Source organism: Nuphar pumila, chromosome 13 (genome assembly GCF_984573655.1).
Source record: "Nuphar pumila chromosome 13, dmNupPumi1.hap1.1, whole genome shotgun sequence".
Classification (NCBI taxonomy): domain Eukaryota; kingdom Viridiplantae; phylum Streptophyta; class Magnoliopsida; order Nymphaeales; family Nymphaeaceae; genus Nuphar; species Nuphar pumila.
Genome location: NC_143261.1, coordinates 33,140,459 through 33,166,241, shown reverse-complemented (window position 1 = coordinate 33,166,241; position 25,783 = coordinate 33,140,459). Strand labels below are relative to the sequence as shown.

General features: G+C 34.1%; 1 pseudogene; it reads left to right on the top strand.

The window, feature by feature from the left end:
- The window catches only part of LOC149818250 (ethylene receptor pseudogene), a 146,661-nt pseudogene extending 121,191 nt beyond the window's left edge, over positions 1-25,470 (top strand).
- The last annotated feature ends 313 nt before the right edge of the window (positions 25,471-25,783 follow it).

Below are 25,783 nucleotides of genomic sequence, written 5' to 3'. Positions count from 1 at the left end.
CTGCCAAAAAAATTCATAGTGACTCAACCATGCATATATTTGTTCTAAGGCTGCCAAAAAAAATTATAGTCATTCAATCATGGATATATATGTTCAAAGGCGGTCAAAAAAATTTCATAGTGATTCAATCACGCATACATGTGTTCTAATGATGTCAAAAAAAAATTGTAGTGATTCAATCATGCATATATGTGTTCTATGGCTATCAAAAAAATTTCATAGTGACTCAATCATGCATATATGTGTTCTATGGCTATCAAAAAAATTTCATAGTGATTCAATCATGCATACACGTGTTCTAAAGCTATCAAAAAAAATTCATAGTGACTCAATCAAGCATATATGTGTGCCAAGGGTGTCAACAAATTTTCATAGTGGCTCAATCTTGCATATATGTGTTCTAAGGTTATCAAAAAAAATCTATAGTGATTCAATCACACACACATGTGTTCTAATGCTGTCAAAAAAAATTCATAGTGATTAAATCATGTTTATATGTGTTCTTAGGTCATCAAAAATATTTCATTGTCATTCAATCATTCATATATGTGTTCTAAGTCTATAGAAAAAATTTCATAGTGATTCAGTCATGCAGTTATGTGTTCTAAGGTTGTCAAAAAAATTTATAGTGATTCAATCATGGATATATGTGTTCTGATGTTGTCAAAAAAAAAAATAGAGACTCAATCATGCATGTATGTGTTCTAAGGCTATAAAAAAAAATCATAGTGAATCAATAATGCATATATGTGTTCTATGGCTGCAAAAAACAATTCATAGTGATTAGATCATGCTTATATGTGTTCTTAGGGTGTCAAAAAGATTTCATAGTTATTCAATCATGCATATATGTGATCTAAGGGTGTTAAAAAAAAATTTGTATGGATTCAATCTTGCATATATGTGTTCTAAGGCTGGCGAAAAAATCTCAAGGTGATTCAATCATGCATATATGTCTTCTATGGTTGTCAAAAAAAATTCATAGTGATTCAATCATTCATATATGTGTTCTAAGGCTGTCAAAAAAAATTTATAGTGATTTGATCATGCATATATGGGTTCTAAGGCTTCCAAAAAAATTCCATAGTGATTCAATCATGCATATATGTGTTCTAAGGCTATCAAAAAAATTTCACAGCGATTCAACCTTGCATATATGTATTTTAAGACTGTAAAAAAATTCCAGTGACTCAATCAGGAATATATGTGTTCCAAGGTTGTCAAAAAAAAAATTAGTGATTCAATCATACATATATTTGTTCTGATGTTGTCAAAAAAAAAAATATAGAGATTCAATCATGTATATATGTGTTCCAAGGTTGTCACAAAAATTTCAAAGTGATTCAATCATGCATATGTGTTCTAAGGCTGTCAAAAAAAATTCATAGTGATTCAATCATGCCGATATGTGTTCTAAGATTGTCAGAAAAAATGTATAGTGATTCAATCATGCATATATGTGTTCTAATGCTCTAAAATTTTTTTTGTAGTGATTCAATAATGCATATATGTGTTCTATGACTGTAAAAAAAAAATTCATAGTGATTCAATCATGCATATATGTGTTCTAAGGCGGTCAAAAAAATTCATAGTGATTAAATCAAGCTTATATGCATTCTAAGGGAGTAAAAAAAAATTCATAGTGATTCAACCATGCATATGTGTTCTAAGGCTGTCAAAAAAATCCCATAGTGCTTCAATCATGAATATATGTGTTCTATGGTGGTTCATAAAAATTTCATAGTGATTCAATAATTCATGTATGTGTTTTAAGGCTATCAAAATAATTTCATAGTGATTCAATCAAGCATATATGTGTTCTAAGGCTGTCAAAAGAATTCTATAGTGATTCATTCATGCATATATGTGTTCCAAGGCTGTCAACAAAACTTTATAGTGATTCAATCCTGCATATATGTGTTCAAAGGCTGTCCAAAAAAAATCATAGTGATTCAATCATGCAGATATGTGTTCTACGTCTGTCAAAAAATTTTCATGGTGACTCAATCATGTGGATATGTGTTCTAAGCTTGTCCAAAAACATTTATAGTGATTCAATCATGCATATATCTATTCTAGGGATATCAAAAAAAAATTATAGTGATTCAATCATGCATATATGTGTTCTAAGGTTGTCCAAAAAATTTCATAGTTATTCAATCTTGCATATATATGTTATAAGGCGGCAAAAAAAAGTCATAGTGATTCAATCATGCATATATGTGTTCTAAGGTCGTAAAAAAAATCTCATAGTCATTGAATCATGTGTATATGTATTTTAAGGCTCTCAAAAAAAAATTCATTATGATTAAATCATGCTTATATGTGTTCTGAGGCTCTCAAAAAAATTCATAGTGATTCAATCATGCGTATATGTGTTCCAAGTCTATCAAAAATATTTCATAGTGATTGAATCATGGAAGTATGTCTTCTAAGGTTGTCAAACAAAATTTATAGTGATTCAATCATGCATAAATGTGTTCCAATGCTCTAAAAAAAAATTATAGTGATTCAATCATGCATATATGTGTTTTAAGGCTGGGCAAAAAATTTTATAGTGATCCAATCATGCATATATGTGTTCTAAGGCTGCAAAAAAAATTCATAGTCATCCAATCATGCTTATATATGTTCAAAGGCTGTCAATAAAAAATCATAGTGATTCAATCTTTCATATATATATGTTCTAATGCTATAAAAAAAAAATTAGTTATTCAATCATGCATATATGTGTTCTAAGTTTGTCTAAAAAGTTTTATAGTGATTCAATCATGCATATATATGTTCTAAGGCTGCAAAAAAAAATCATAGTGATTGAATCTTGCATATATGTGTTGTATGGCTGTCAAAAAAATTTCATAGTGATTCAATCATGCATATATGTATTATAAAGCTATCAAAAAAACTTCATAGTGATTCAATCATGCATATCTGAATTCTAAGGGTGTAAAAAAAAAAACACAGTAATTCTATCATATATATATGTGTTCCAAGTCTGTCAAAAAATTTCATAGTGATTGAATCATGCAGGTATGTGTTCTAAGGTTGTCAAAAAAAATTTATAGTGATTCAATCACGCGTATATGTGTTCTAATGCTCTCAAAAAAAATTTGTAGTGATTCAATCATGCATATATGTGTTCTAAGGCCTTAAAAAAAATCATAGTTATACAATCATACATATATGTGCTCTGAGGCTGCAAAAAAATTTCATAGTCATTCAATCATGCATATATAGGTTCTAAGGTTGTCAAAAAAAATTCATAGTGATTAAATCATGCTTATATGTGTTCTAAGGCTGTCAAACAAAAATCATAGTGATACAATCATGCATATATGCGTTGTAAGGCTGTCAAAAAAAAAATTAGTGAGTCAATCATGCATATATGTGTTTCTAGGTTGTCAAAAAAAATTTATAGTGATTCAATCATGCATATATGTGTTCTAATGCTCTAAAAATTTTTTGTAGTGATCCAATCATGCATATATGTGTTCCAAGGCTGCAAAAAAAATTCATAGTGATCCAATCATGCATATATATGTTCTAAGGCTGTCAAAAAAAATTCATACTGATTCAAACATGCATATGTGTGTTCTAACGATCTCAAAGAGAAATTATAGTGATTCAATCATGCATATATATGTTCTGAAGCCTTAAAAAAAATCATAGTGATTCAATCATGCATATATGTGTTCTAAGGCTGCAAAAAAATTTCATAGTGATTCAATCATGCATATACGTGTTCTATGGCTGTCAAAAAAAAATCATAGTGATTAAATCATGCTTATATGTGTTCTAAGGCCGTTAAAAAATTTTCATTGTGATTCAATCATCCATATATGTGTTCTAAGGCTGTCAAAAATTTTTTGTAGTGTTTCAATCATGCGTATATGTGTTCTAAGGTTGTTAAAAAAAATTATAGTGATTTAATCATGCATATATGTATTCTAATGCTCTCACAAAAATATTGTAGTGATTCAATCATGCATACTTTTGTTCTAAGGCTGGACCAAAAATTTCATAGTGATCCAATCTTGCATATATGTGTTCTAAGGCAGCAAAAAAATTTCATATTGATCCAATTATGAATATATATGTTTTAAGGCTAACAAAAAAAAATCATAGTGATTCAATCTTGCAAATATGTGTACTAAGGTTGTCAAAAAAAATTTATAGTGATTCAATCATGCATATATGTGTTCTAATTCTCTCAAAAAAAATTTCAAGTGATTCAATCATGCATATATGTGTTTTGAGGCTGTCAAAAAAAATTCATAGTGAGTCAATCATGCATATATGTATTCTAAGGCTGCAAACAAACTTTATAGTGATTCAATCATGCATATATGTGTTCTAATGCTCTAAAAAAAAATTGTAGTGATTCAATCATGCATATATGTGTTCTAAGGCTGGCCAAAATATTTCATAGTGATCCAATCATGAATATATGTGTTCTAAGGTTGCGAAAAAAATTCATAGTGATTCAATCATGCATATATATGTTCCAACGCAGTAAAAAAAAATCATAGTGATTCAATCTTGAAAATATGTGTATTATTAAGGTTGTTAAAAAAAACTTCATAGTGATTCAATCATGCAGATATGTGTTCTAATTCTCTAAAAAAAATTTCTAGTGATTCAATAATGCATATTTGTGTTCTTAGGTTGTCCAAAAAAGTTCATAGTGACTCAATCATGCTTATATGTGTTCTAAAGCTGCAAAAAAAATTTGTAGTGATTCAATCATGCATATATGTGTTGTAAGGCTGCAAAAAAAAATTATAGTGATTCAATCTTACGTATATATTTTCTGAGGCTATCAAAAAAATTTCATAGTGATTCAATCATGCAAATATATGATCTAAGGTGGTCAAAAAAATTTCATAGTATTCAATCATGCATATATGTGTTATAAGGTTGTCACAAAAAAGTTATATAGATTCAATCATGCATATATGTGTTCTAAGGCTGTCAAGAAATTTTCACAGTGATTCAATCATTAATATATGTGTTTTAAGTCTGTCAAAAAAAATTCATAGTGATTCAATCCTGCATATATGTGTTCTAAGGCTGTCAAAAAAAGTTCATAGTGATTGAATCATTCAGATAAGTGTTCTAAGGTTGTCAAAAAAAATTATAGTGATTCAATCATGCATATATGTATTCTAACGTGGTAAAAAAAATTTATAGAGGTTCAATCATACATATATGTGTTCTAAGGCTGTCAAATAAAGTTCATAGTGATTCAATCATGTGCATATGTGTTCTATGGCTATTAAAAAAATTTTGTAGTGATTCAATCATGCAGATATGCGTTCGAAGGTTGTCAAAAAAATTTTATAGTGATTCAATCATGCATATATATGTTCTAAGGCTGCAAAAAAAATTATAGTGATTCAATCATGCATATATGTTTTCTAAGGCTGTCAAAAAAAAATCATAGTGATTAAATCATGCTTATATGTGTTCTAAGGCTATCAAAAAAAATTCATAGTGGTTCATTCATGCATATATGTGTTCTAAGGCTGTCAACAAAAAGTATAGTGATTGAATCATGCAGGTATGTGTTCTAAGATTGTCAAAAAAAAATTATAATGATTCAATCATGCATATATGTGTTCTAATGCTCTAAAAAAAAATTTGTAGTGATTCAATCATGCATATATGTGTTCTAAGGCTTTAAAAAAAATCATAGGGATTCAATCTTGCATATATGTGTTCTAAGGCTGAAAAAAAAATCATAGTGATTAAATCATTCTTATTTGTGTTGTAAGGCTGTCAAAAAAAATTCATAGTGATTCATTCATGCATATATGTGTTCTAAGGCTATCAAAAAAAAAATTTAGTGAGTCGTTCTCGCATAAATATGTTCTCAGGTTGTCAAAAAAAAGTTTATAGTGATTCAATCATGCATATATGTGTTCTAATGCTCTAAAAAAAATTTGTAGTGATTCAATCACGCATATACGTGTTCTAAGGCTCACCAAAAAATTTCATAGTGATCCAGTCATGCATATATGTGTTCTAAGGCAGCAAAAAAAATTCAGAGTCATCCAATCATGCATATATATGTTCTAACGCTATCAAAAAAATTCATAGTGATTCAATCTTGCAGATATGTGTTCTAAGTTTGTCAAAAAAAAATTATAGTGTTTCAATCATGCATATATGTGTTCTAATTCTCTCCAAAAAAATTCTAGTAATTCAATCAAGCATATATGTGCTCTATGGCTATTAAAAAAATTTCACAGTGGTATCATGCAGATTTAAGTTCTAAGGTTGTCAAAAAAAATTCATTGTGTTTTGAGGCTGTCAAAAAAATTTCATAGTGACTCCGTCTTGCATATATGTGTTCTAAGGCTGAAAATTTTTTTATAGTGATTCAATCATGCATATATGTGTTCTAAGGCTGTCAAAAAATCTTCATAGTGATTTAATCATGCAGATATATGTTCTAAGGCTATCAAAAAAATTTCATAGTGATTCAATCATGTAGATATGTGTTCTAAGGCTGTCAAAAAAACTTCATAGTGATTCAATCATTAAAGGCTTTAAAAAAAAATCATAGTGATTCAACCTTGCATATACGTGTTCTAAGGCAGTAAAAAAAGTTCATAGTGATTCAATCATGTGGACATGTGCTCTAAGGGTGTCAAAATAGTTTTATAGTGATTCAATGATGCAAATATGTGTTCTGATGCTATCAAAAAAATTTATTGAGGTTTAATCTTGCATATATGTGTTCTAAGGCTATAAAAAAAATTCATAGTGATTCAATCATGCATATATGTGCTCTATGGCTATTAAAAAAATTTCACAGTGGTATCTGTGATCATCGCAAAATTTTTTCTCTTGTATTCCTTCTCTTTTTTCTTTCTAACCTCTATTTCCCTTTTCGAAGGGGAAAAGAAGAGAGAAGAGAAAATAAAAGAAGAGAGAGGAACTCTTTTGCGAAGGTCTCCCTTGACCTTGAAAAAAGATTTTGAAAATTGTTTTAAAATTACGCGCCTCCATTTTTGAAAATTTGCGGGAAAATTGAGAGACGAGATTCGCTGGTCGGTACGAGGTTCGACCGTTCCTGGCGCCTTTACCAGATGTAATCGAACCAAAGATCAAATTTATGCCTTTTGCTTTGCCTTAATGTTATCTAAAAATTTATTCTAGGTCTAAAATGCACAAAGAATCATGCTTATGCAATGCAAATGCAGAAATGTATGCTTTTGAGAGAAATAGTTTAGAAATTGGGGATTTTTCAAGTGATTCTGAAATGAATTTGATAATGGAGTGAAGAAATGGTTTTTGAAAGTTGGATCTAACTTAGAACTTGAGATAGATCTGAAAAGATATTTGAAGTTCTAAGTCTTGAAATAATCAGAGTTGGGAAAATAAATCTTGAATTGAAAAGAATGAAGAGAAAGCGCTTCAATGCCATTTGCTGAAAAACATCCTTGGCATGAAATCCAATTAATGAAAAATTCACTTTCTTTGTTTCGTTTAGTTATAATGCAATATGATTGGTTAAATATTTTGATTGCCGTAAAAAACATGGAACGTGGAAAACCAATAATCCAGCAAATCTATAAGTTCAGATCAACCAAATAATCATGCAGAGAACTTTTTTAGCCCTTTTCAATAATTACGACAAAACTCAGTTTACTCACCAAGTTTTGACCTTGGGTAGAGGGAGTAGACCCAGCTTATACGTTGGGGAAAAAATAGTTGAGGTGGTGGGTTGAAGCTGAGATAGAAAAAAATTAAGTTTCAAGGTCAAAATGGACTTTGAATTTGGATTTTGAATTTGGATTTTGAATCTGGATTTCGAAGTAGAGATGGAATTTGAAATGGAATTGAATTGCAGATTTAAAGTTTGAAATCAGGATGGATTTTGGATTCAAGAAATTCAAATGGAATTTGAAAATAGAATTGGATTTAAGAAGTCTAGATGGGATCTGAAAATGGAATTGGTTTTGAAATATGGAATTGGGAATGCAATTGGATTTGAAATCTGGAATCCAAGATGGAATTTGAATCCAAAGTCTGAATCCTAAATGGAATTGAATCCGAAGTCTGGAATCCAAAATGGAGTTGGATTCAGATTTTGAGGAAGGATTTGATTTTTTTTAACCTCGAATCGAGAGATACAGATCATTGAATCCAAATGGACACCGGATCGACTCTCTGAGCCTTTCAGAAATTCTTTTTGGTAATTTTACGAATTTAATTTAAAAATTGAATGACGAGGCTCAAATTTGGATTTTAAAACTGGGTCCGGATCTGAAATCGAGTCAGATATATAAAACAGATCTGATTCTAGTAAATTTGATAAATAAGCTGGGATTTAGATTGGAACTGACTCAATTATTCAGAAAATGGAAGCTAAGGGAAAAATAGTAATATTTATCAGATTTTGAAAATTTTGGGGTGTTCACAGATGCCCCTCTTTGCTACTGAGCCGGTTGAAAGGCGAGCTTAGTGGCAAAGAAAAACACCCCAAATTTTGAAAAATGCCCCCGTTAGAAAATCTGAACTAGGTGTGAAAGAGTTTATTTGAAAAGACATGATTTCTCAAGCTTAAACCTTATCCTGAGTGGTTTTGGGGAGACGAAATGCTCGAAAATGACATGATTGGATAACCGACATGAAGAAATCATGATGGGACTTTGGGATAAAGATCCTGAAATGGTGAAAATGGGAATTTTGATCAAGTCTCATGAGTGAGACAAGATCAGCTTTTGTAATGATTTAGGTTTAACCCTTAACCTGGATGGGACAAAGATATATTAAGATGAATTGAATGAGGAAAGGAATACATGAGGACCTTAATGGGACATTTTGGGAAAAAATGTCGTGCGAGATGAAGCTCGGGTATATTTCTTTCTTGGATGGACATGAAGAGCATGGATTCCACGATGGGGAAAACCATGATGGGACTGGGAGAACTACCTCGTCGGAACGAGGCTCAGGTTTAACCCAAACCTGAAAGAAAGATACCTCGTGAAAAATCATGGCAACAGGTTTATCCCTTAGCCTGAGAGGGACGACCATACGAAATCCTCGAAATGAAGAGACCATGATGGGACCTCCGGAGTTGGACGAACAAATCCGACAGGGTTTTGCGAAAGGGAGAGAAAAATGGGGTTCCCTAAAGCTTGGAAAAGGGATGATCTTGGGTGTCTCGTTGCCGAGACTGAAATAGCTTTTGAAATGGATTACCTTTCACAGAAAGTTCAGGTTTTAACCCTTATCCTGAGCAGGTGGGACTCTATGGAATTCTCGAATGAAAAAACCATGATGGGACTAGAAGAGATACTTTGCTTTAAATGAGACAACTCTTTTGAAAAATGTAAACAACGCTAGGTTGCATCAAAATAGATATTGAATGTTTATTTCATTTTTGGATAACTAGAAAGTTTTGCCAATAAGATAAAATTGTAATTGATTCAAATGCTTGAAAGTGTGCACGTATGTGCGAAAGATATTTCCTTTTTTTACCGAGAGTATTTCCTCCAAAATGAGGTTAACTTTCTGGTTTCCAGAGTCAGATTCAAATTTTTATGCTGTTGAGTTTCTTCAAGGAAGTTATCCATTTCCTTGATATGATTCGACAAGAAATACTCTTAATTTCATAAAAGCAAGGAGTGAAAATATATTGATGAAAGGATTTTGCATAAGAAAATATGACTTCTGGCAATTTTGGCAATTTGATATCTGAGTTTTACTCACGATGATCTTTTGCACTCTTTTTGAGTCATTGAACTTTCTTGGGTTTTTGGTAAGCAGTTTATTACATCATCCTTCATTTTGGAGATGTCCTGACTTTTCTCTTTTTCTTCGAGGAAGGGTACGTCACAAAATCCTTCATCTTGGAGATGTTTCGATCCTTCTTGCAGGAATCTCTCGAAAATGTTGATTTCCCTTTTAGATTAGGATTTTATCATTTCAATTTCAATTTTAGGGTTGTAACAGTTAGATATTAAAACGAATTTTATCTTTTTTAAAGCATAGATTAGAATGAATGAGCATTATAAATATCATGAATTGCTTGCTTTCACATCATTTTCTTCTTTTGCTTTCAAAAATTCGCAAGTGGGAACACGAATGGCACGAGCACCATTCTAATAGGAGATGATTAAATCCTAAGTTGATGATTTGCATCAATGGCCATAGTCAGGATGTGAACAAAACTTAGGATTTTCATCTTTTATGGAATAACATTGGATCTCTTTCTAAAAATCATCATATTTTTAAATATTTTCTTTTTTTATCAGAGTTTAACTTAAAATTAACTCAAAATATATATCAATGGCCATAGTCAGAATATATTGAGAGTTAATTTCATTTTAAACTCTATAAAAGCACAAAAATATGTTTTATTTTTCACCTGAATTCAAATATGATTATTATATAATACATTCAATGACCATAGTCAGGGATGTATTATATCTTCAATCTTATTTCAATTCATTTAAAGAATGAAATATGCTTTTTTAAATCGAATTTCAAATTCTTTAAATTCATTCATCATTTAAGATAAAATTACATCATATTTTCAAAATTCTTTTTCAAAATCCAAATGATCTTGAATGTCTTTCTTCAAATTCTATTTCAATTCATCAAATTCTATCTCATTTCAAGATTCAAAATTCAATTTCAAAGTCGAATTTGACTTTGAAAATTCAAAATTCATTTTATATCCAAAATTCCATTTCAAATTTAAATCAAATTTCAAAGTTCAAATTCAACTTTGGAATTTTAAATTCATTTCCAAGATGCAAATTCAAATTCAAATTTAATTCAATATCTCAAATTCAATTTCAAAGTTCAATTTAACATTGAAATCTCTGATTCATCTTCTGATTTCAAATTCAAAATTATTTTTTATCTTCAAAGCTCTACCCCAAGATTGAGTCTTAATTCTCAAAATTCAAAATCAAAGTTTTGAGATTGATTTTGAATCTCAAAAATTCGATTTTTCCTAAGTTTTAAATTCAATTTGGGTTTTAAAAACCCAGATCCATCTTCAAAAGTCTCATTCAAACCTTTTAAATCCAATTCTAGATTTAGAATCCAATCCCCATTCTTGGATCTCAGACTTCGGATCCAACTCCATTTAGGATCTAGATTTTCAAATCCAACTCGATCTTGGATCTCAGACTTCGGATCCAACTCCATTTAGGATTCCAGATTTCGAATCTAGCTCAATCTTGGATCTCAAACTTCGGATCCAATTTCATTTAAGATTCAGAATTCAATTTCATTTTTGGATCCCAGACTTCGGATCCAATTCCATGTAAGATTCAGACTTCGTATTCAAATTCCATCTTGGATCACAGATTTCAAATCTAATTCCATTCCCAAATTTCAAAATCAAATTCCATTCCCAATTCCAGATTTCAAATCCAAATTTGTCTTGATTTCCAGATTTCAAATCCAATTCCATTTTCAGATCCCATCTGGACTTCTTAAATCCATTTCTATTTTTAAATTCCATTTGGATTTCTCAAATCCAAATTCCATCCTGATTTCAAACTTTAAATCTTGAATTCAATTCCACTTCAAATTTCATCTCCTCTCTTAAATGCAGGTTCAAAATTCAAATTCAAATTCCATTTCTGACTTTGAAACTTCATTTCTTTTTCTTTCATCTTCAAAATCATTCTTTTCAATTCAAGATTTATTCCCAACTCTGATTTAGAACTTCAAACATCTTTTCAGATCTATCTCAAGTTCTAAGTTAAATTCAACTATTCAAAAATCATTTCTTCATTCCCTTATCATATTTATTTCAGAATCACTTGGAAAATCTCATATTTCCAAAAGTGTTTTCTCAAAAGCATACATTTTTGCATTTACATTACACAAGCATGATTCTCTGTGCATTTTTAGATTTAGAATAAATTCTTAGATAATATTTAGGCAAAGCAAAAAGGCATAAATTTGATCCTTGGTTCGATTACCCCTGGTAAAGGTGCCAGGAACGGTCGAACCTCGTACCGACGAGCGAATCTTGTCTCCCAATTCTTCCCGCAAATATTTCAAAATGGAGGCGAGTAATTTTTCTAAATATTTTCCAAATTAAGGTCAAGTGAGACCTTCGCAAAAGGGTTCCTCTTTCTTTTCTCTTCTTTTCTCTTCTCTTTTCTTTTCTGTCTTTTATTTTCCCCTTTAAAAAGGGAAAAATAGAGGTTAGAAAGGAAAAGAGAAGGAAGAGAGAGAAACCACAAGAGGAAAAATTTTGCGATGATCACAGTTTTGGTGACCGAGATGGGACTCGTCTTCGTCCGGTCAAATCTATGCCTTTTGCTTTGCTTTGATATTATCTAAGTCTTTATTCTACAAATGTCAGCTTCATTTTCATGCAAACCTTAGGAGCCTAGACTCTGTCCTAAGCTGACATAATGCATATAGGATCTAAGTATGGTTTAGTAGGACCATATTGAGGAGATTATTCCATGTTCACATTAGACATAGGTCTGAAATACAACTCTCCTCAATTCTACGGATTGAATGCAAACAATGTATGTAAATGTATGCCTCTTTTCATTTAAATTCTATCTCTTTTAGGACTTGCATTAGAGCTTTCTGGTTTTATTTGCATGTTGAACATGTTTTCGAAAACATCCCTACCTATATTGTCCCAGTCTTCACGTTGCTCGGCTGTCTCACTGAACCATAGTTCGGGAGAGAGCCTCACAACTGGACCACTTATTTGGGTTCGCGCCCCCTTTACCACGTACCTAAGGGCCATAGTCCGACGTATATCGGTAGGTGCTCAAGGATGTTGGAAAGCCATTACCTTAGAACCGGAGAAATATTTCTATGCCACGTACTTCGAGCTACGGCTTGAGTATATCGGCATACCTTGATTGGAATCAGATGATCTAAATCTTAGAGTTAGGATTAAGGTCCTATCAGACATTTCAAATATTATATTTAGAGTAAGCTTTAGGAGTGTTGTTTATGCATCCTTGTTTGTACATCTGTGATTGTGTGATATTTTTATCTTCCTTATATTCTCCAAAACCCTGGGTATATATTATTCAAAATTTCTTCTTTGTTTTTAAAACCCAGGTGTATTTTCCTTTTCTTCTTCTGATTTCTTCAAATTCTTCTGATCCTGCCTGCAAGTTCTTCAAATTTTAAATCTTTACCATTCATTCTCAAATTCATTTTCCCTCCTATTTTTCCAATGTATCTTCTAAATTCTATTTTTTGTTTATCTTTTCATAAATAAAATCTCTTTCCGTCAAGAGATATCCTTTTCAAAATAGCATTTTCCTTCGTGTTTTAGTTGTTTACTCTCCCTCATGGAGTAACAACGCAATTGTCATAAATTTTGTGACGACTCAATCCCTGGTAATGGGATGTCATTTTGTCGACCTAATTCCTTCTTTTGTCAAAACTTCTCCCAAAATTTCTTTAGTCTAAACCCTCCCTTTACTCCGCAAAAAAATATGGTTCAGATGAGGACTGGAAAGGAAATAGTTCCTCAGCACAGCGACAGCGAGATTGAAGCAATGGACTCTCCCAAGTCAGTCAGAGGGCAGGGTCAGAGCAAAGGCGACGATATCGATCCCGCCATGTATGGACTATTCTAGAAAATGATGGTCAGAATGATGTCAGAGCAAGTTGAGGCCAGTCTGAAGAAGGTCGCTCCTAAGAGCAAACTGAAAAAGAAGGCTGTGAAAAAGAAAGTCAGGATTGTCAGAAAGAAGATCCAACCTGACACCACTTCTGAGGAATCAGAATCAGTAGAGAAAGAGTTAGAAGAGGAAGAGCAATTTGTCTACAGTCAGAATCCACCGCGGCAGTTCGTGAAAATCACTAAAGAGCCCGAATCTGTGAACAAACCTACTCCAACTGAGGATCCAATGCGCGAGCGATTGAAAGAGATGACTCGAGCGATCAAAGATATTCAGGCCAAGAGCAAGGGCAAGCAAACTTATTTAGGTGAGGACTTCTACGATGGCCTCGACGGGGATGATAATCTGGAGAACCTTCCTCGTAAATTTCTCAAGTTTGACGGAACCGGTAATCCAAAAGCTCACTTGGCCATATTTTATGTAGAGTGCAGCCATTTCAGAAAGGACAACAGGGCTCTGTTCATTTGTTTTCCTCGCAGCCTAGAGGGAACAATGATCAGGTGGTATGCGGACCACATTAACCCTATCAAACTACGAGAGTTTGTTAAAATAGTGAACTTATTCATCGAGCGCTTCATGTTCAATGTTGAGGCCTTGCCCACTCTCAACCATTTGTACAACCTGAAGCAGAATGAGAATGAAAGAGTAGGAGAATTCATTCACAGGTAGAGAAGCACCTGTAACAAGATGAAGGTTCACATTCCAGAGGAGCACGCACTGCAGATAATCCTCAACAATTTCTCTCAGCCTCTGAGGATCCTCATCGCCACTTCTCCGGCAAAATCCTTTATCAAGTTGATTGAGCGAGCCGAATGGCTCGAGTCAGGAATAGAAAATGGGCTCTACGAGGGCATGCCTCTGGTCAAGAATATCCAAGACCAGAAAAACAAGGCACCATTCACTCATACAGCTGATACCTCCGGCCATGATCATGACAGCAGCAGAAGAAACAAAAATGACAGCAAAATTGGCCAGAACCACAGTGCAACTCAAGGGGAAAAGTCTTCCAAGCAGAATGACAAGCCGTCTCAGTCTAACTTTCCTAAAAAATAAAAGATAAAGCGTGAAGGTTGGAGTAATGATCATGTGTTCACTCCTTTGAAACAATCGCTCGAAGAAGCCCTTGAATTCATGCTTACAAAGGGATTGGTGAAACTCCCAAAGGCCACGAATCCTCCCACAGTCATGGGAAGGTTCATGAATCAGTTCTGCAAGTTTCATCGAGCAGTGGGGCATGACACCGATCACTGCTTCATCTTTAAAAATATTGTTCAGGATTGCATTGACAAGAGTCTCCTTGTTGAAGACGAAGAGGAAGATGAGTTGGCCATCATGACCAAGCCTTTCCCAGACTACTCAAAAGATTGATCATGCCAGAATTTTCTGCTTTCCTCCCCTTTTGCCAGTCACCTTATAGGGGCCAGTCAGCCCAGTCTTTTGTGACCTTTTGGTCAAAGTACTTGTAAATATTTCAGTCTTTGTTATCAGTTTTGTTCATCAATGAAATGTCAATTTTCTTCATATCTTTGATATCAAATACTTCCTTGCTCTGCCACACAGGGGCATTTGTTTTTAAAAAATTATATTTTCATTTCAAAAATCTTCTTCTTCATTGGCTTTTATTAAACCACATTAAATCCCCATTCTTCTCAGAAGGAGGGACGATCCCGACATCGTTCGTGAGAGAAATGATATTACCTATGAGGGTTTTTCAAAATCATGAAATTTTGAAAATTTTCTGCAAAGTCTTCGTTACAATCACCAAGGGTTCAATATTTTGGTCCAATCTTTTTCGAAAACCAACCCTTGTGTTGGACTTATTTTCCAAAACTGACTTCGAACCATTGTATTCAAAATCAACCCTTGTGTTGATCTTCTATTTCGAAATTGGTTTTGAACCATTGTCTTCAAAATCAACCCTTGTGTTGATTTTCTTTGCCAAAACTAGTTTTGAACCATTATCTTCAAAAAATCAACCCTTGTGTTGATTTTCTTTTCCAAAATGGGTTTCGAGTCATCATCTTCAAAAAATCAACCCTTATGATGATTTTCTTTTCCAAAACTGGTTTCGAATCATCATCTTTAAAAAATCAACCCTTGTGTTGATCTTATTTCGAACCATTATCTTCAAAAATCAACCCTGGTGTTGATCTTATTTTGAACCATTATCTTCAAAAAAATCAACCCTCGTGTTGATCTTCTTTTTCAAAATAGATTCAAACCATTTGCCTTCAAAAATCGACCCTCGTGTTGATTCTTCTTCGAAGATCATCTTCCACGTTAATCATTCTCCCAATTTCGCCTTGTGGTTGATTTCCTTTCCAAAAATGATTTTTCACCTGTCTTTTCAAATAAACATTCCGCTCTCACTTTAAAGATCCCATATGCAGGCAGGATCAGACAAACTCGTTTTTCTCAAATCTTATAAATTTTCAGTTAATCTTGTTATTTTTATTAATGTCATTCAGTTTATTTATATTTTTATCAAGTTTACATCAATTTTATCAAATTTTATCAAGTTTTATCAATTTTTCCTCAATTTTATTAAATTTTATCAACTTTTTACCCTTTCAGGTTAAAGGATAAACTTGATGCCTCCTTCCCATGAGGTATTATTTTTCTTCTTTTATTCCCCCTCAGGTTAAGGGATAAACCTGACCCTCGTTCTTCGAGGTGTTCCCGTTCAGGATAAGAAAAATCTTGAGACCCCTCATAGGAGTAATAATGCTACCTATGAGAATTCTTTTGCAAACACAAGTTTCATCAATCTTTATTGATTTTCTAAATTTATATCAAATTTTTCTTCATTAATTCTCTTTAAATTCTATTCTTTTTCCCATTCAGGATAAGGGATAATCCTGAAACCCCTCATAGAAGCAACAAGGCTACCTGTGAGAATTCTTTTCAAAAACAAAATTTTCATAAATTTATTCAATCTTTCTCCACTTTTATAAATTTTACTCTTTTTTCCCCTCAGGTTAAGGGATAAACCCGACCCTCGTTCTTCGAGGTGTTCCCATTTAGGATAAGGGATAATCCTGAGACCCCTCATAGGAGCAATAATGCTACCTATGAGAATTCTTTTGCAACATAAGTTTCATCAATCTTTATTGATTTTTTAAATTTATATCAATTTCTCCTCATTTCTCCTTAAATTCTATTCTTCTACCCTTTCAGGTTAAGGGATAAACCTGATGCCTCTTTTCAATGAGGTATTTCTTTTCTTTATCTTTTTCTCTTTTCAGGATAAGGGATAAACGTGATGCCTCTTTTCAATGAGGTATTCCTTTATTCATTTACCCTTTCAGGTTAAGGGATAAACCTGATGCCTCTTTCCCATGAGGTATTCCTTTATTCATTTTTTCTTTCAGGATAAGGGATAAACCTGAACCTCGGCCTTCGAGGTATTTTCTTCTACCCTTTCAGGTTAAGGGATAAATCTGACCCTCGTCCTTCGAGGTGTTCCCATTCAGGATAAGGGATAATCCTGAAACCCCTCACAGGAGCAACAAGGCTACCTGTGAGAATTCTTTTCAAAAACAAATTTTCAAATAAATTTCTTAAGTTTTTTTCCCACTTTTATAAATTTTATTCTTTCTCTCTTTCAAGTTAAGGGATAAAACCTGAACCTCGACCTTCAAAGTATCTTCTATTTTCCTTCCAGGTTAAGATAAACCTGAACCTCGTTCATCGAGGCATTTCTCCTTCTTTCTTCAGAATAAGGGACAATCCTGAAGTCTTTTATCATCAAATTTTCCACCAATTTTTACCAAATTTTCACCAGACTTTCGTCAGTCTTTATCAATTTTTATTCTTTGTCAATTTTATTGATTCTTTATCAATTTTTATCAATTTTATTGATTCTTTATCAATTTTTAGCAATTTTATTGATGCTTTGTCAATCTTAATCAATCTTTTCTTTATTAAATTTTTATAAATTTTATTCTTCATCAACTCTTATCACTTTTGTCAAATTTATTTCCTTCTTCCTCTTCAGGATAAGGGATAATCCTGAAAACCCCGGCAATCATTCTCACTTCAATTTCCAAATGTCTTGAAGATGCCTGTCTCCTCTTCCGACTCTCGGTCAGAAAAGCCAGAGCTCGTGCGGGTGCATTTTCATAATCCAGTGCTCGTACTGGTATATTTGCAAAACCTAGTGCTCGTACTGGCGCAATTTCAAAACCTGGTGCTTATACTGGGGCATTTTCAAAAATCAGTGCTCGTTCTAGTGCAATTTCAAAACCCAGTGCTCATACTGTGGCATTTTTTTCAAAAAAACTAGTACTCGTACTGATGTATCTTCGAAAATCCAGAGTTTGCACTGGTGCATTTTCAAAAATCCAGGGCTCGTACTGGTATATTTGCAAAATTCAGGGCTCGTACTGGTATATTCGCAAAATCTAGTGCTCGCACTGGTACATCTAGCACTCGTGCTAGTGTCTAGCTGACTGATCAGTTAGCCCCTCAGGTTCAATCTTTTCACTAACCATTCATCAAAAATCAAAGCTCTAAATCCAATTTTGACCTTCGGGTTATTCAAATCTCAATTTCAAGCCTTTAGGTTACAATCTTTTCTCAATTTTTCTTAATTTTTGTCAATCTTTCATCAATTTCTATCCCTTCTCATCAACGCTCCTTTGAGATTCGAGTTTCGACTCGAACTTCCAACTTTTTTCCTCGAGATTCGAGGCCCGGCTCGAACTTTCTAGCTTTCTCTTGAAAATTTGAGTTTTATCTCGAGTTTTCTTTCCTTCAATAAATGAACTTTCAAGTTTTTCTTTGAGATTCGAGCCCCGACTCGAATTTTCCAGCTTTCCTTTGAAGATTTGAGTTTTAACTCGAGTCTTCTTCTCCTTCAAAAATTTGAACTTTCCAGTTTTCCTTTGAGATTCGAGCCTTGACTCGAACTTTCCAGCTTTCCTTTAAAAATTTGAGTTTTATCTCGAGTTTTCTTTCCTTCAACAAATGAACTTTCCAGTTTTCCTTTGAGATTCGAGCCCCGACTCGAACCTTCTAGCTTTCCTTTGAAAATTTGAGTTTTATCTCGAGTTTTCTTTCCTTCAATAAATGAACTTTCCAGTTTTCCTTTGAGATTCGAGCCTTGACTCAAACTTTTCAGCTTTCCTTCGAAGATTTGAGTTTTAACTCAAGTTTTCTTTTCCTTCAAAAAATTTGAACTTTCCAGTTTTCCTTTGAGATTCGAGCCTTGGCTCGAACCTTCCAGCTTTCCTTTGAATATTTGAGTTTCGACTCGAATTTTCTTTCCTTCAAAAATCTGAATCGGTCTAGTTTTCCTTTGAAGATTTGGGTTTTTGACCCGAACTTTCTCTCCTTAGAAACCAAACTTCCTAGCTTTCCTTCGAAGGCTCAAGTTTTGACTCGAATTTTCCAGCTTTCCTTGTAGAATCCGAGTCTTGATTCAGATGTTCTTTCAAAACCAACTTTTGAGTTAGACTTACCTTCAAAATCCAGTTTTATGCCAAGCTTGCCTTCAAAACTCTAAATTTGTGTTTACCTTCAGAATTCAACTTTGTGTTGGATTTTTCTCCAGAATCCCACTGGCGTGTCAAAACTCGATGTTAAGCAAATTTTTCGTCATCAAGGATTTCAGGAATATTTTTGCCAAATTGCTATAAAAAATAGTTGTTGATCTCAATCTTTTATTGCATGAAGAATTTCCTCGAATCTCCTTTAGTATTCTTTCCAAAAGGGTGAAGCTTTTGTGAAGAAAGACTCAAAATTCAGATTTTCTGTTGGTCAACCAATAGGATAAAGAAAAATCTTTGATATGACCGGCGAAGGAAAATTCAATGATGTTGAAAAGCCATCATTGAACTGATACTGATCATAGCTATGGCACATTCTTAAAGACCATTCTTCTGGCAGTAAGGCAGTGGAAATATCCTGGGCAATAAAAGAATCTACCCAATCCATATCTCCTTAGTCATTTAAGCTGCAAATCAAATATATGCAAAAGGGATCTCTCAATTGTCGTCAAGATGAAGATGAATATGTGAGCTAGACCCCTGGGGCCAAAGAAGATTTGGATCATCTCCAAGATGAAGGAGTTTGTGATGGATCCTTTCAGGGAAAGTTCAGATCGTCGTCGAGATGAAGGCGAACGCGATGAACCTAACGACAAACCCTAAAAGATATTTGATTTCTGTTATCATCTAAAGACCTTTTGAGCCAATATCATCAGTATAATTCCTGAGAAAAAGAAGATCAGAGCATCTCCAAGATGAAGAAGTTTGTGACGTACCCTTCCCCAAAAGTGAGAGAGAAAAGTCAGGACATCTCCAAAATGAAGGATGATGTAATAAGCTTCTCCCTGAAACCCAAGAAAACTCAGTGACTAAAAAAGAGTGCAAAAAGATCATCATGGGAAAAGCCCAAGGATATCAAACTGCCAAGAATCTTCTTTATCTATGTGAAATTATTTTATCAATATCCTTTCACTCGATTGCTTTTATGAAGCTAAGAATATTTCCTCTCTTTTCATATCAAGGAAATTGATAGCTTTCTTGAAGAAACCCAACAACAATAATTTCACCTTGATTCTGGATTTTATAGAGTTAACCCAGTTGGAGATAATACTCTAGGTAGAAGAGGGAATATCTTTCAAACAAAAGTGCTTACCTTCAATTACCTTGAAACAACTATATTTTTTATCATTTTGGCAATATTTTCCAGCTTTCCTGATAAGAAATAAGAACTTGATGTCCGTTTTGATACATCTTGGTGTCGCATTTTCTATCTTTCGCTTTGATCGAAAGATTTGCCTCCTCCTGTCAAAAGGATTGCCTTATTCATCTTTCGCTTTGATCGAAAGATTCGCCTTCTCCTTGCTAAAAGGATTGCCTTATTCATCTTTCGCTTTGATCGAAAGATTTGCCTTCTCCTTGCTAAAAGGAATGTCTTATTCATCTTTCCCTTTGATCGAAAGATTCACCTTCTCCTTGCTAAAAGGATTGCCTTATTCATCTTTTGCTTTGATCAAAAGATTTGCCTTCTCCTTTCTAAAAGGATTGCCCTCTTCATCTTTCGCTTTGTCGAGAGATTCACCTTCTCCTTGCTGAAAGGATCACCCTCTTTATCTTTCGCTTTGTCGAGAGATTTGCCTTCTCCTTGCTAAAAGGATTGCCCTCCTTATCTTTCGCTTTAATCGAAGGATTCACCTTCTCCTTGCTAAAAGGATTGCCTTATTCATCTTTCGCTTTGATTGAAAGATTTGCCTTCTTCTTTTTAAAAGGATTGCCTTCCTCATCTTTTGCTTTGATCGAAAGATTCGCCTTCTCCTTGCTAAAAGGATTTCCCTCCTCATCTTTCGCTTTGTCGAGAGATTCACCTTCTCCTTTTTAAAAGGATCGCCCTCTTCATCTTTCGCTTTGTCGAGAGATTTACCTTCTCCTCTTTAAAAGGATCGCCCTCTTCATCTTTCGCATTGACGAGAGATTTGCCTTCTCCTTTTTAAAAGGATCGCCCTCTTCATCTTTCGCTTTGATCGAAAGATTTGCCTTCTCCTAACTAAAAGGATCGCCCTCTTCATCTTTCGCTTTGTCGAGAGATTCACCTTCTCCTTGCTAAAAGGATCGCCTTACTCCTCTTTCGCCTTGTCAAGAGATTCACCTTCTTCTTTCTAAAAGGATTGTCCTCCTCGGCTTTTGCTTTGATCGAAAGATTTGCCTTCTCCTGTCAAAAGGATTGACATCTTCATCTTTCGCCTTGTCGAGAGATTCTCCTTCTTCTTGCTAAAGGGTCGCCTTACTCATATTTTGCTTTGTTAAAAAATCGCCTTGCTCCTGTTAAAAGGATCGCCTTATTCATTTTTCACACCATCTAAAGATTTGTCTCTTGTTACCTTATTCATCTTTCATATTGTCGAAAGAATTGCCTCACATCTCCTTATTTTTCATCCCTCACATTCCAAAGAAGAGTTTCCTCATTCAGGAAAGGTATCTCTTCCTGTCCCATCACAGTTTTTTCATCCGAGGATTCCGTATGGTCGTACCCACTCAGGTTAAGGGTCAAACCTGTACTTTCTACGAGAGGTCATCAATTTCAAAAGCTGATTCAGTCTCAGCAATGAGACACCTAAGATCATCCATTTTCCAGGCTTTAGGGAACCCCATTTTCCTCATTTCGCAAACCCTTTTCGAATTTGTTCGTCTAAACTCCGAAAGGTCCCATCATGGTTTCTTCGTTCGAGGATTCCATTTGGTCGTCCCCTTCAGGTTAAGGGTTAAGCCTGAACCTCGCCCCTCGAGGTATCTTCCTTTTTCAGGTTTGGGTTAAATCTGAGTCTTGTTCCAACAAGGTTCCTCGTTTTGATGAGGTGTTTCCTTCCAAGTCCCATCATGGTCCTTCCCATCGAAGAATTTATGCTTTGTATATCCATCCAGGATAGGATTCTACTTGAGCTTCATCTCACGAGGTGTTTTTCAAAAAATATCACATCGAGGTCCTCATGTATTCCTTTCCTCATTCAATTCATCTTGATATATCTTCGTCCCATCCAGGTTAAGGGCTAAACCTGAGTCATTCCAAAAGGCTGATCTTGTCTCACCCATGAGACTTGATCAAAATCCTTATTTTCCACCATTTTGGGATTTTCATCTAAAGTCCCATCACGATTTCCTCATTTCTATTATTCAGTCATATCATTTTCAAGGATTTTGTCTCCCCAAAACCATTCAGGATAAGGTATTAAGCCTGAAAATTCATGTCTTTTCAAAATAATTCTTCCACACCCAGTTCGGATCTGCTGACTAGGGCATTTTTTTTCAAAATTTGGAGTGTTTTCTTTGCCACTAAGATCGGCTTTCAACCGGCTTAGTAGCAAAGAGGGGCATCTGTGGACACCCCAAATTTTTTAAAATTTTGTAAATATTCCCTTTTTGCCCTTTGCCCCCATTTTTTTTGGTAATTGAGTTAGTTTTAAATCTAAATTCCAGTTTATTTCTCAATTTTTACTGAAATTAAATTCATTTTATATATCTGACTTGATTTCGGATCCGGATCCAATACAGAATCCAAATTTGAGTTTCGTCATCCAATTTTTAAACCAAATTCTCAAAATTACCAAAATAATTTTTGAAAGGCTCAAACAGTTCATTCGGTATCCGTTTGAATCCACCGCATTGTATTTCTTGATTCGAGGTTCAAAAATTGAATATTTTCTCAAAACCTGGATCCAAACCCGTTTTCTGAAGAAATTTTTCCAAAAATAACCTCAATTTCTCAGAAAACCCTTCTTTTGTAAATATTTGTAAATTTAGTTTGAAAATCCCTTAGTTTTAGAATTTTTTCCAAAAAAAAAACACCAAAAAAAATAGGAAATGCAAAGAAAAAGAGCAAAAAAAAATCAAAATAGAAAAGAAAAATACAAAAAAATTAATTTAGAAACCCCTTTTTTAAAATTTCTTTTAGTTAAAACCCTCTTTTGAGAAAACCCTTTTGAAAACAGCCACTATTTTGAAAATCTCAAAACTAGAAGGGATCAATTTTAAAGAAGGCCTAACGACCTTCTGTTATAAAACAGAAGTCGAGGCCTCCCCGATTTCTCATCCACAATTCACCCTAGCATCCTCTTCTTCTATTTTCTCCCCTTCTTCTTTTTTTTTTTTCTTCTTTTCCCTTCCTCTGGTTTTCTTCTCGATTGGTTGAAGGAAGCCCTCCCTACAACAGAGCCAACTTCATTTACGGTAAGTAACCATTTCCTTTCTTTTTCTTTTTTTACATTTTCTATAAAATTTATACCTCTTTGTTTCAAATTAGCATCACTTATCTTCATTTTTCTTTCATATTTCATTGTTTATCCTAAGCATCGTTGGTAGTGTCGATTTGCATCTAGTAACATCGACCTACGTTTTGCAAGATCATCAGGAATGGTTACATTCCAATACTTTTTTTTTCTTTTTTTTTCTTTTCTTTCCTTTTTCTTTGCAATTTGTTTTTGAATTCCCGTGATTTCTTTATATCATGAAGGCCCATTTACGACGGATTCATTACTATCTAAATGCTTCATCGATTCATTTTGCATGTTAGCTTTTGCTTTCTGTTTATTTGTCATTCTTTTTCTTTTCATTCTTTTTTTTTCTCTTTCATTCGGCATCGCAATGTGCGCACGATGAGATATCAGCCGTGAAACATGTTTTCCGGCTGGCTCTGAGTTGAAATCCAGTAAGCGTTTTCTGTTATTTCAGCATCATTCAGTTTTAGATCATCATATCTAATTTTTTTTTTTTACATTCACCCGATTTTAGCATTTTTCATGGAAAATTGATCGATCATTTGGATCGATTCTCTTTTTTTTTTCTTTTGGGTGATTATTGTTTCCCAAAAGAAACTTTGATTGATGCTTGTTGTCTGAAATTCGAGTTTGATCAATGCTTGTTGTTTGGGCCTGATTGATCGCCAGAAATTCTGAGCGATCAGTAAAATAAAGTTGCAGAAATCTGAGTATGATTGATGCCCTTACTGTTTTCCGACAATCGATTATCTGAAATCTGGCTACTGTTTGAAATTTCAATCGATGTTGTTGTTGTTTATAACTGTTTGAAATTGATCTGTTGTTTCCGATCAATAATCTGAATAGTGAAAACCTCTGAAGTTGTTACTGTTTTCGGGTAGAGGATGCCTGCTGTTTGAAATTCCGATGGACTCCGACCTGTTGTTTACTTTTTCGATAAATACTGATTCGATCAGATATTTGAATCCGAGGTGAATGTTGTAGTCTATTGAATTTTAAATCAGTGATTACCATTTTCCGACCAGTTTTGATTTCAAAGTTGATCTCTCGTCAACTGTAATCGATTTCTGAATATTATGTTGATAATCAATTTCTAAGTTTTGTTAATCGATTTCTGAGTGTTTTCAATGATCTCCCATTATAAGAACACTCTTGACAAAAGGAAAGTTCATGGTCCAGTTCATTGGGTTAGTTAGAGAAATAATTATCCAAGGGCACTCCTGGGGAAACTCGCCTCATAAATCTGTGGACATTTACCATGCACTCAAAATAGTGGCAATTGTAATGACAATTGCTAAAGCTCTTACTGCTATTGTGTCATGTGCAACAGCATTGATGCTTCTTCACATTATCCCTGATTTGTTAAGTGTGAAAACACGAGTATTATTTTTGAAGAACAAGGCTGCAGAGCTTTATAGAGAAATGGGCTTGATACGTACTCAAGAAGAAACAGGTCGACATGTGAGAATGCTTACTCATAAAATTAGAAGTACTCTTGATAGAGATACTATATTGAAGACCACTCTTGGTGAACTTGGTAGAACTTTGGCATTGGAAGAGTGTGTTCTATGGATGCCTTCACGAACAGGTTTAGACCTTCAACATTCTCATGCCCTTCGTTATCAGAATACAGTTGGATCAGTTGTGCACATTCAACATCCAGTTGTGAATCAAATCTTCAGATGTAATCATGCTGTGAAAATTTCACCAATGTGTCCATTGGCTAGGGTCAGACCACTTACAGGGAGATACATGCCAGAGTAGGTTGCGGCAGTGCGTGTGTCACTTTTACATCTATCAAATTTTCAAATAAATGACTGGCCTGATTTTTCCACAAGACGCTATGCTTTAATGGTTTTGATGCTCTTTTCAGACAATGCAAGACAGTGGCATGTCCACGAACTGGAGCTTGTTGAAGTGGTTGTTGACCAGGTAGCAATAGCACTTTCCTCTGTCACAACCTGTTCTTTCACAGCAGTTAACACCATGGCTTCCTTCCCCACTAGCACTGTTCAACACCCCCTTGCTAACACCTGTGTATACGTGAGCATAGCAGCCCAGCAGCTGTTGTAGATCATAACCCCCCCCCCCCCCCCCTCTTTTAGTTGCTGTAAAGTCACCTTCAAGAATTAAGTTGGCAATCAAGTTGTTACGATTGGGGGCAACCCACATATCTGTTTCAGGTATTGTTTTAAACTCACTCTCTGAATAATGTCTCTGTTAATACCTGCATATCAAGGTAAAGCATGGCGTTAGTGTGTTAATGAATATACTTGTTATGTCAGAACATGTTACTTGAAATTTCATAGCATATCAATGGATGTTACACATTATGCCCATCTCACATTCACATTTTTTTCACCTTGGTATCATCTGCTGGGCAGCA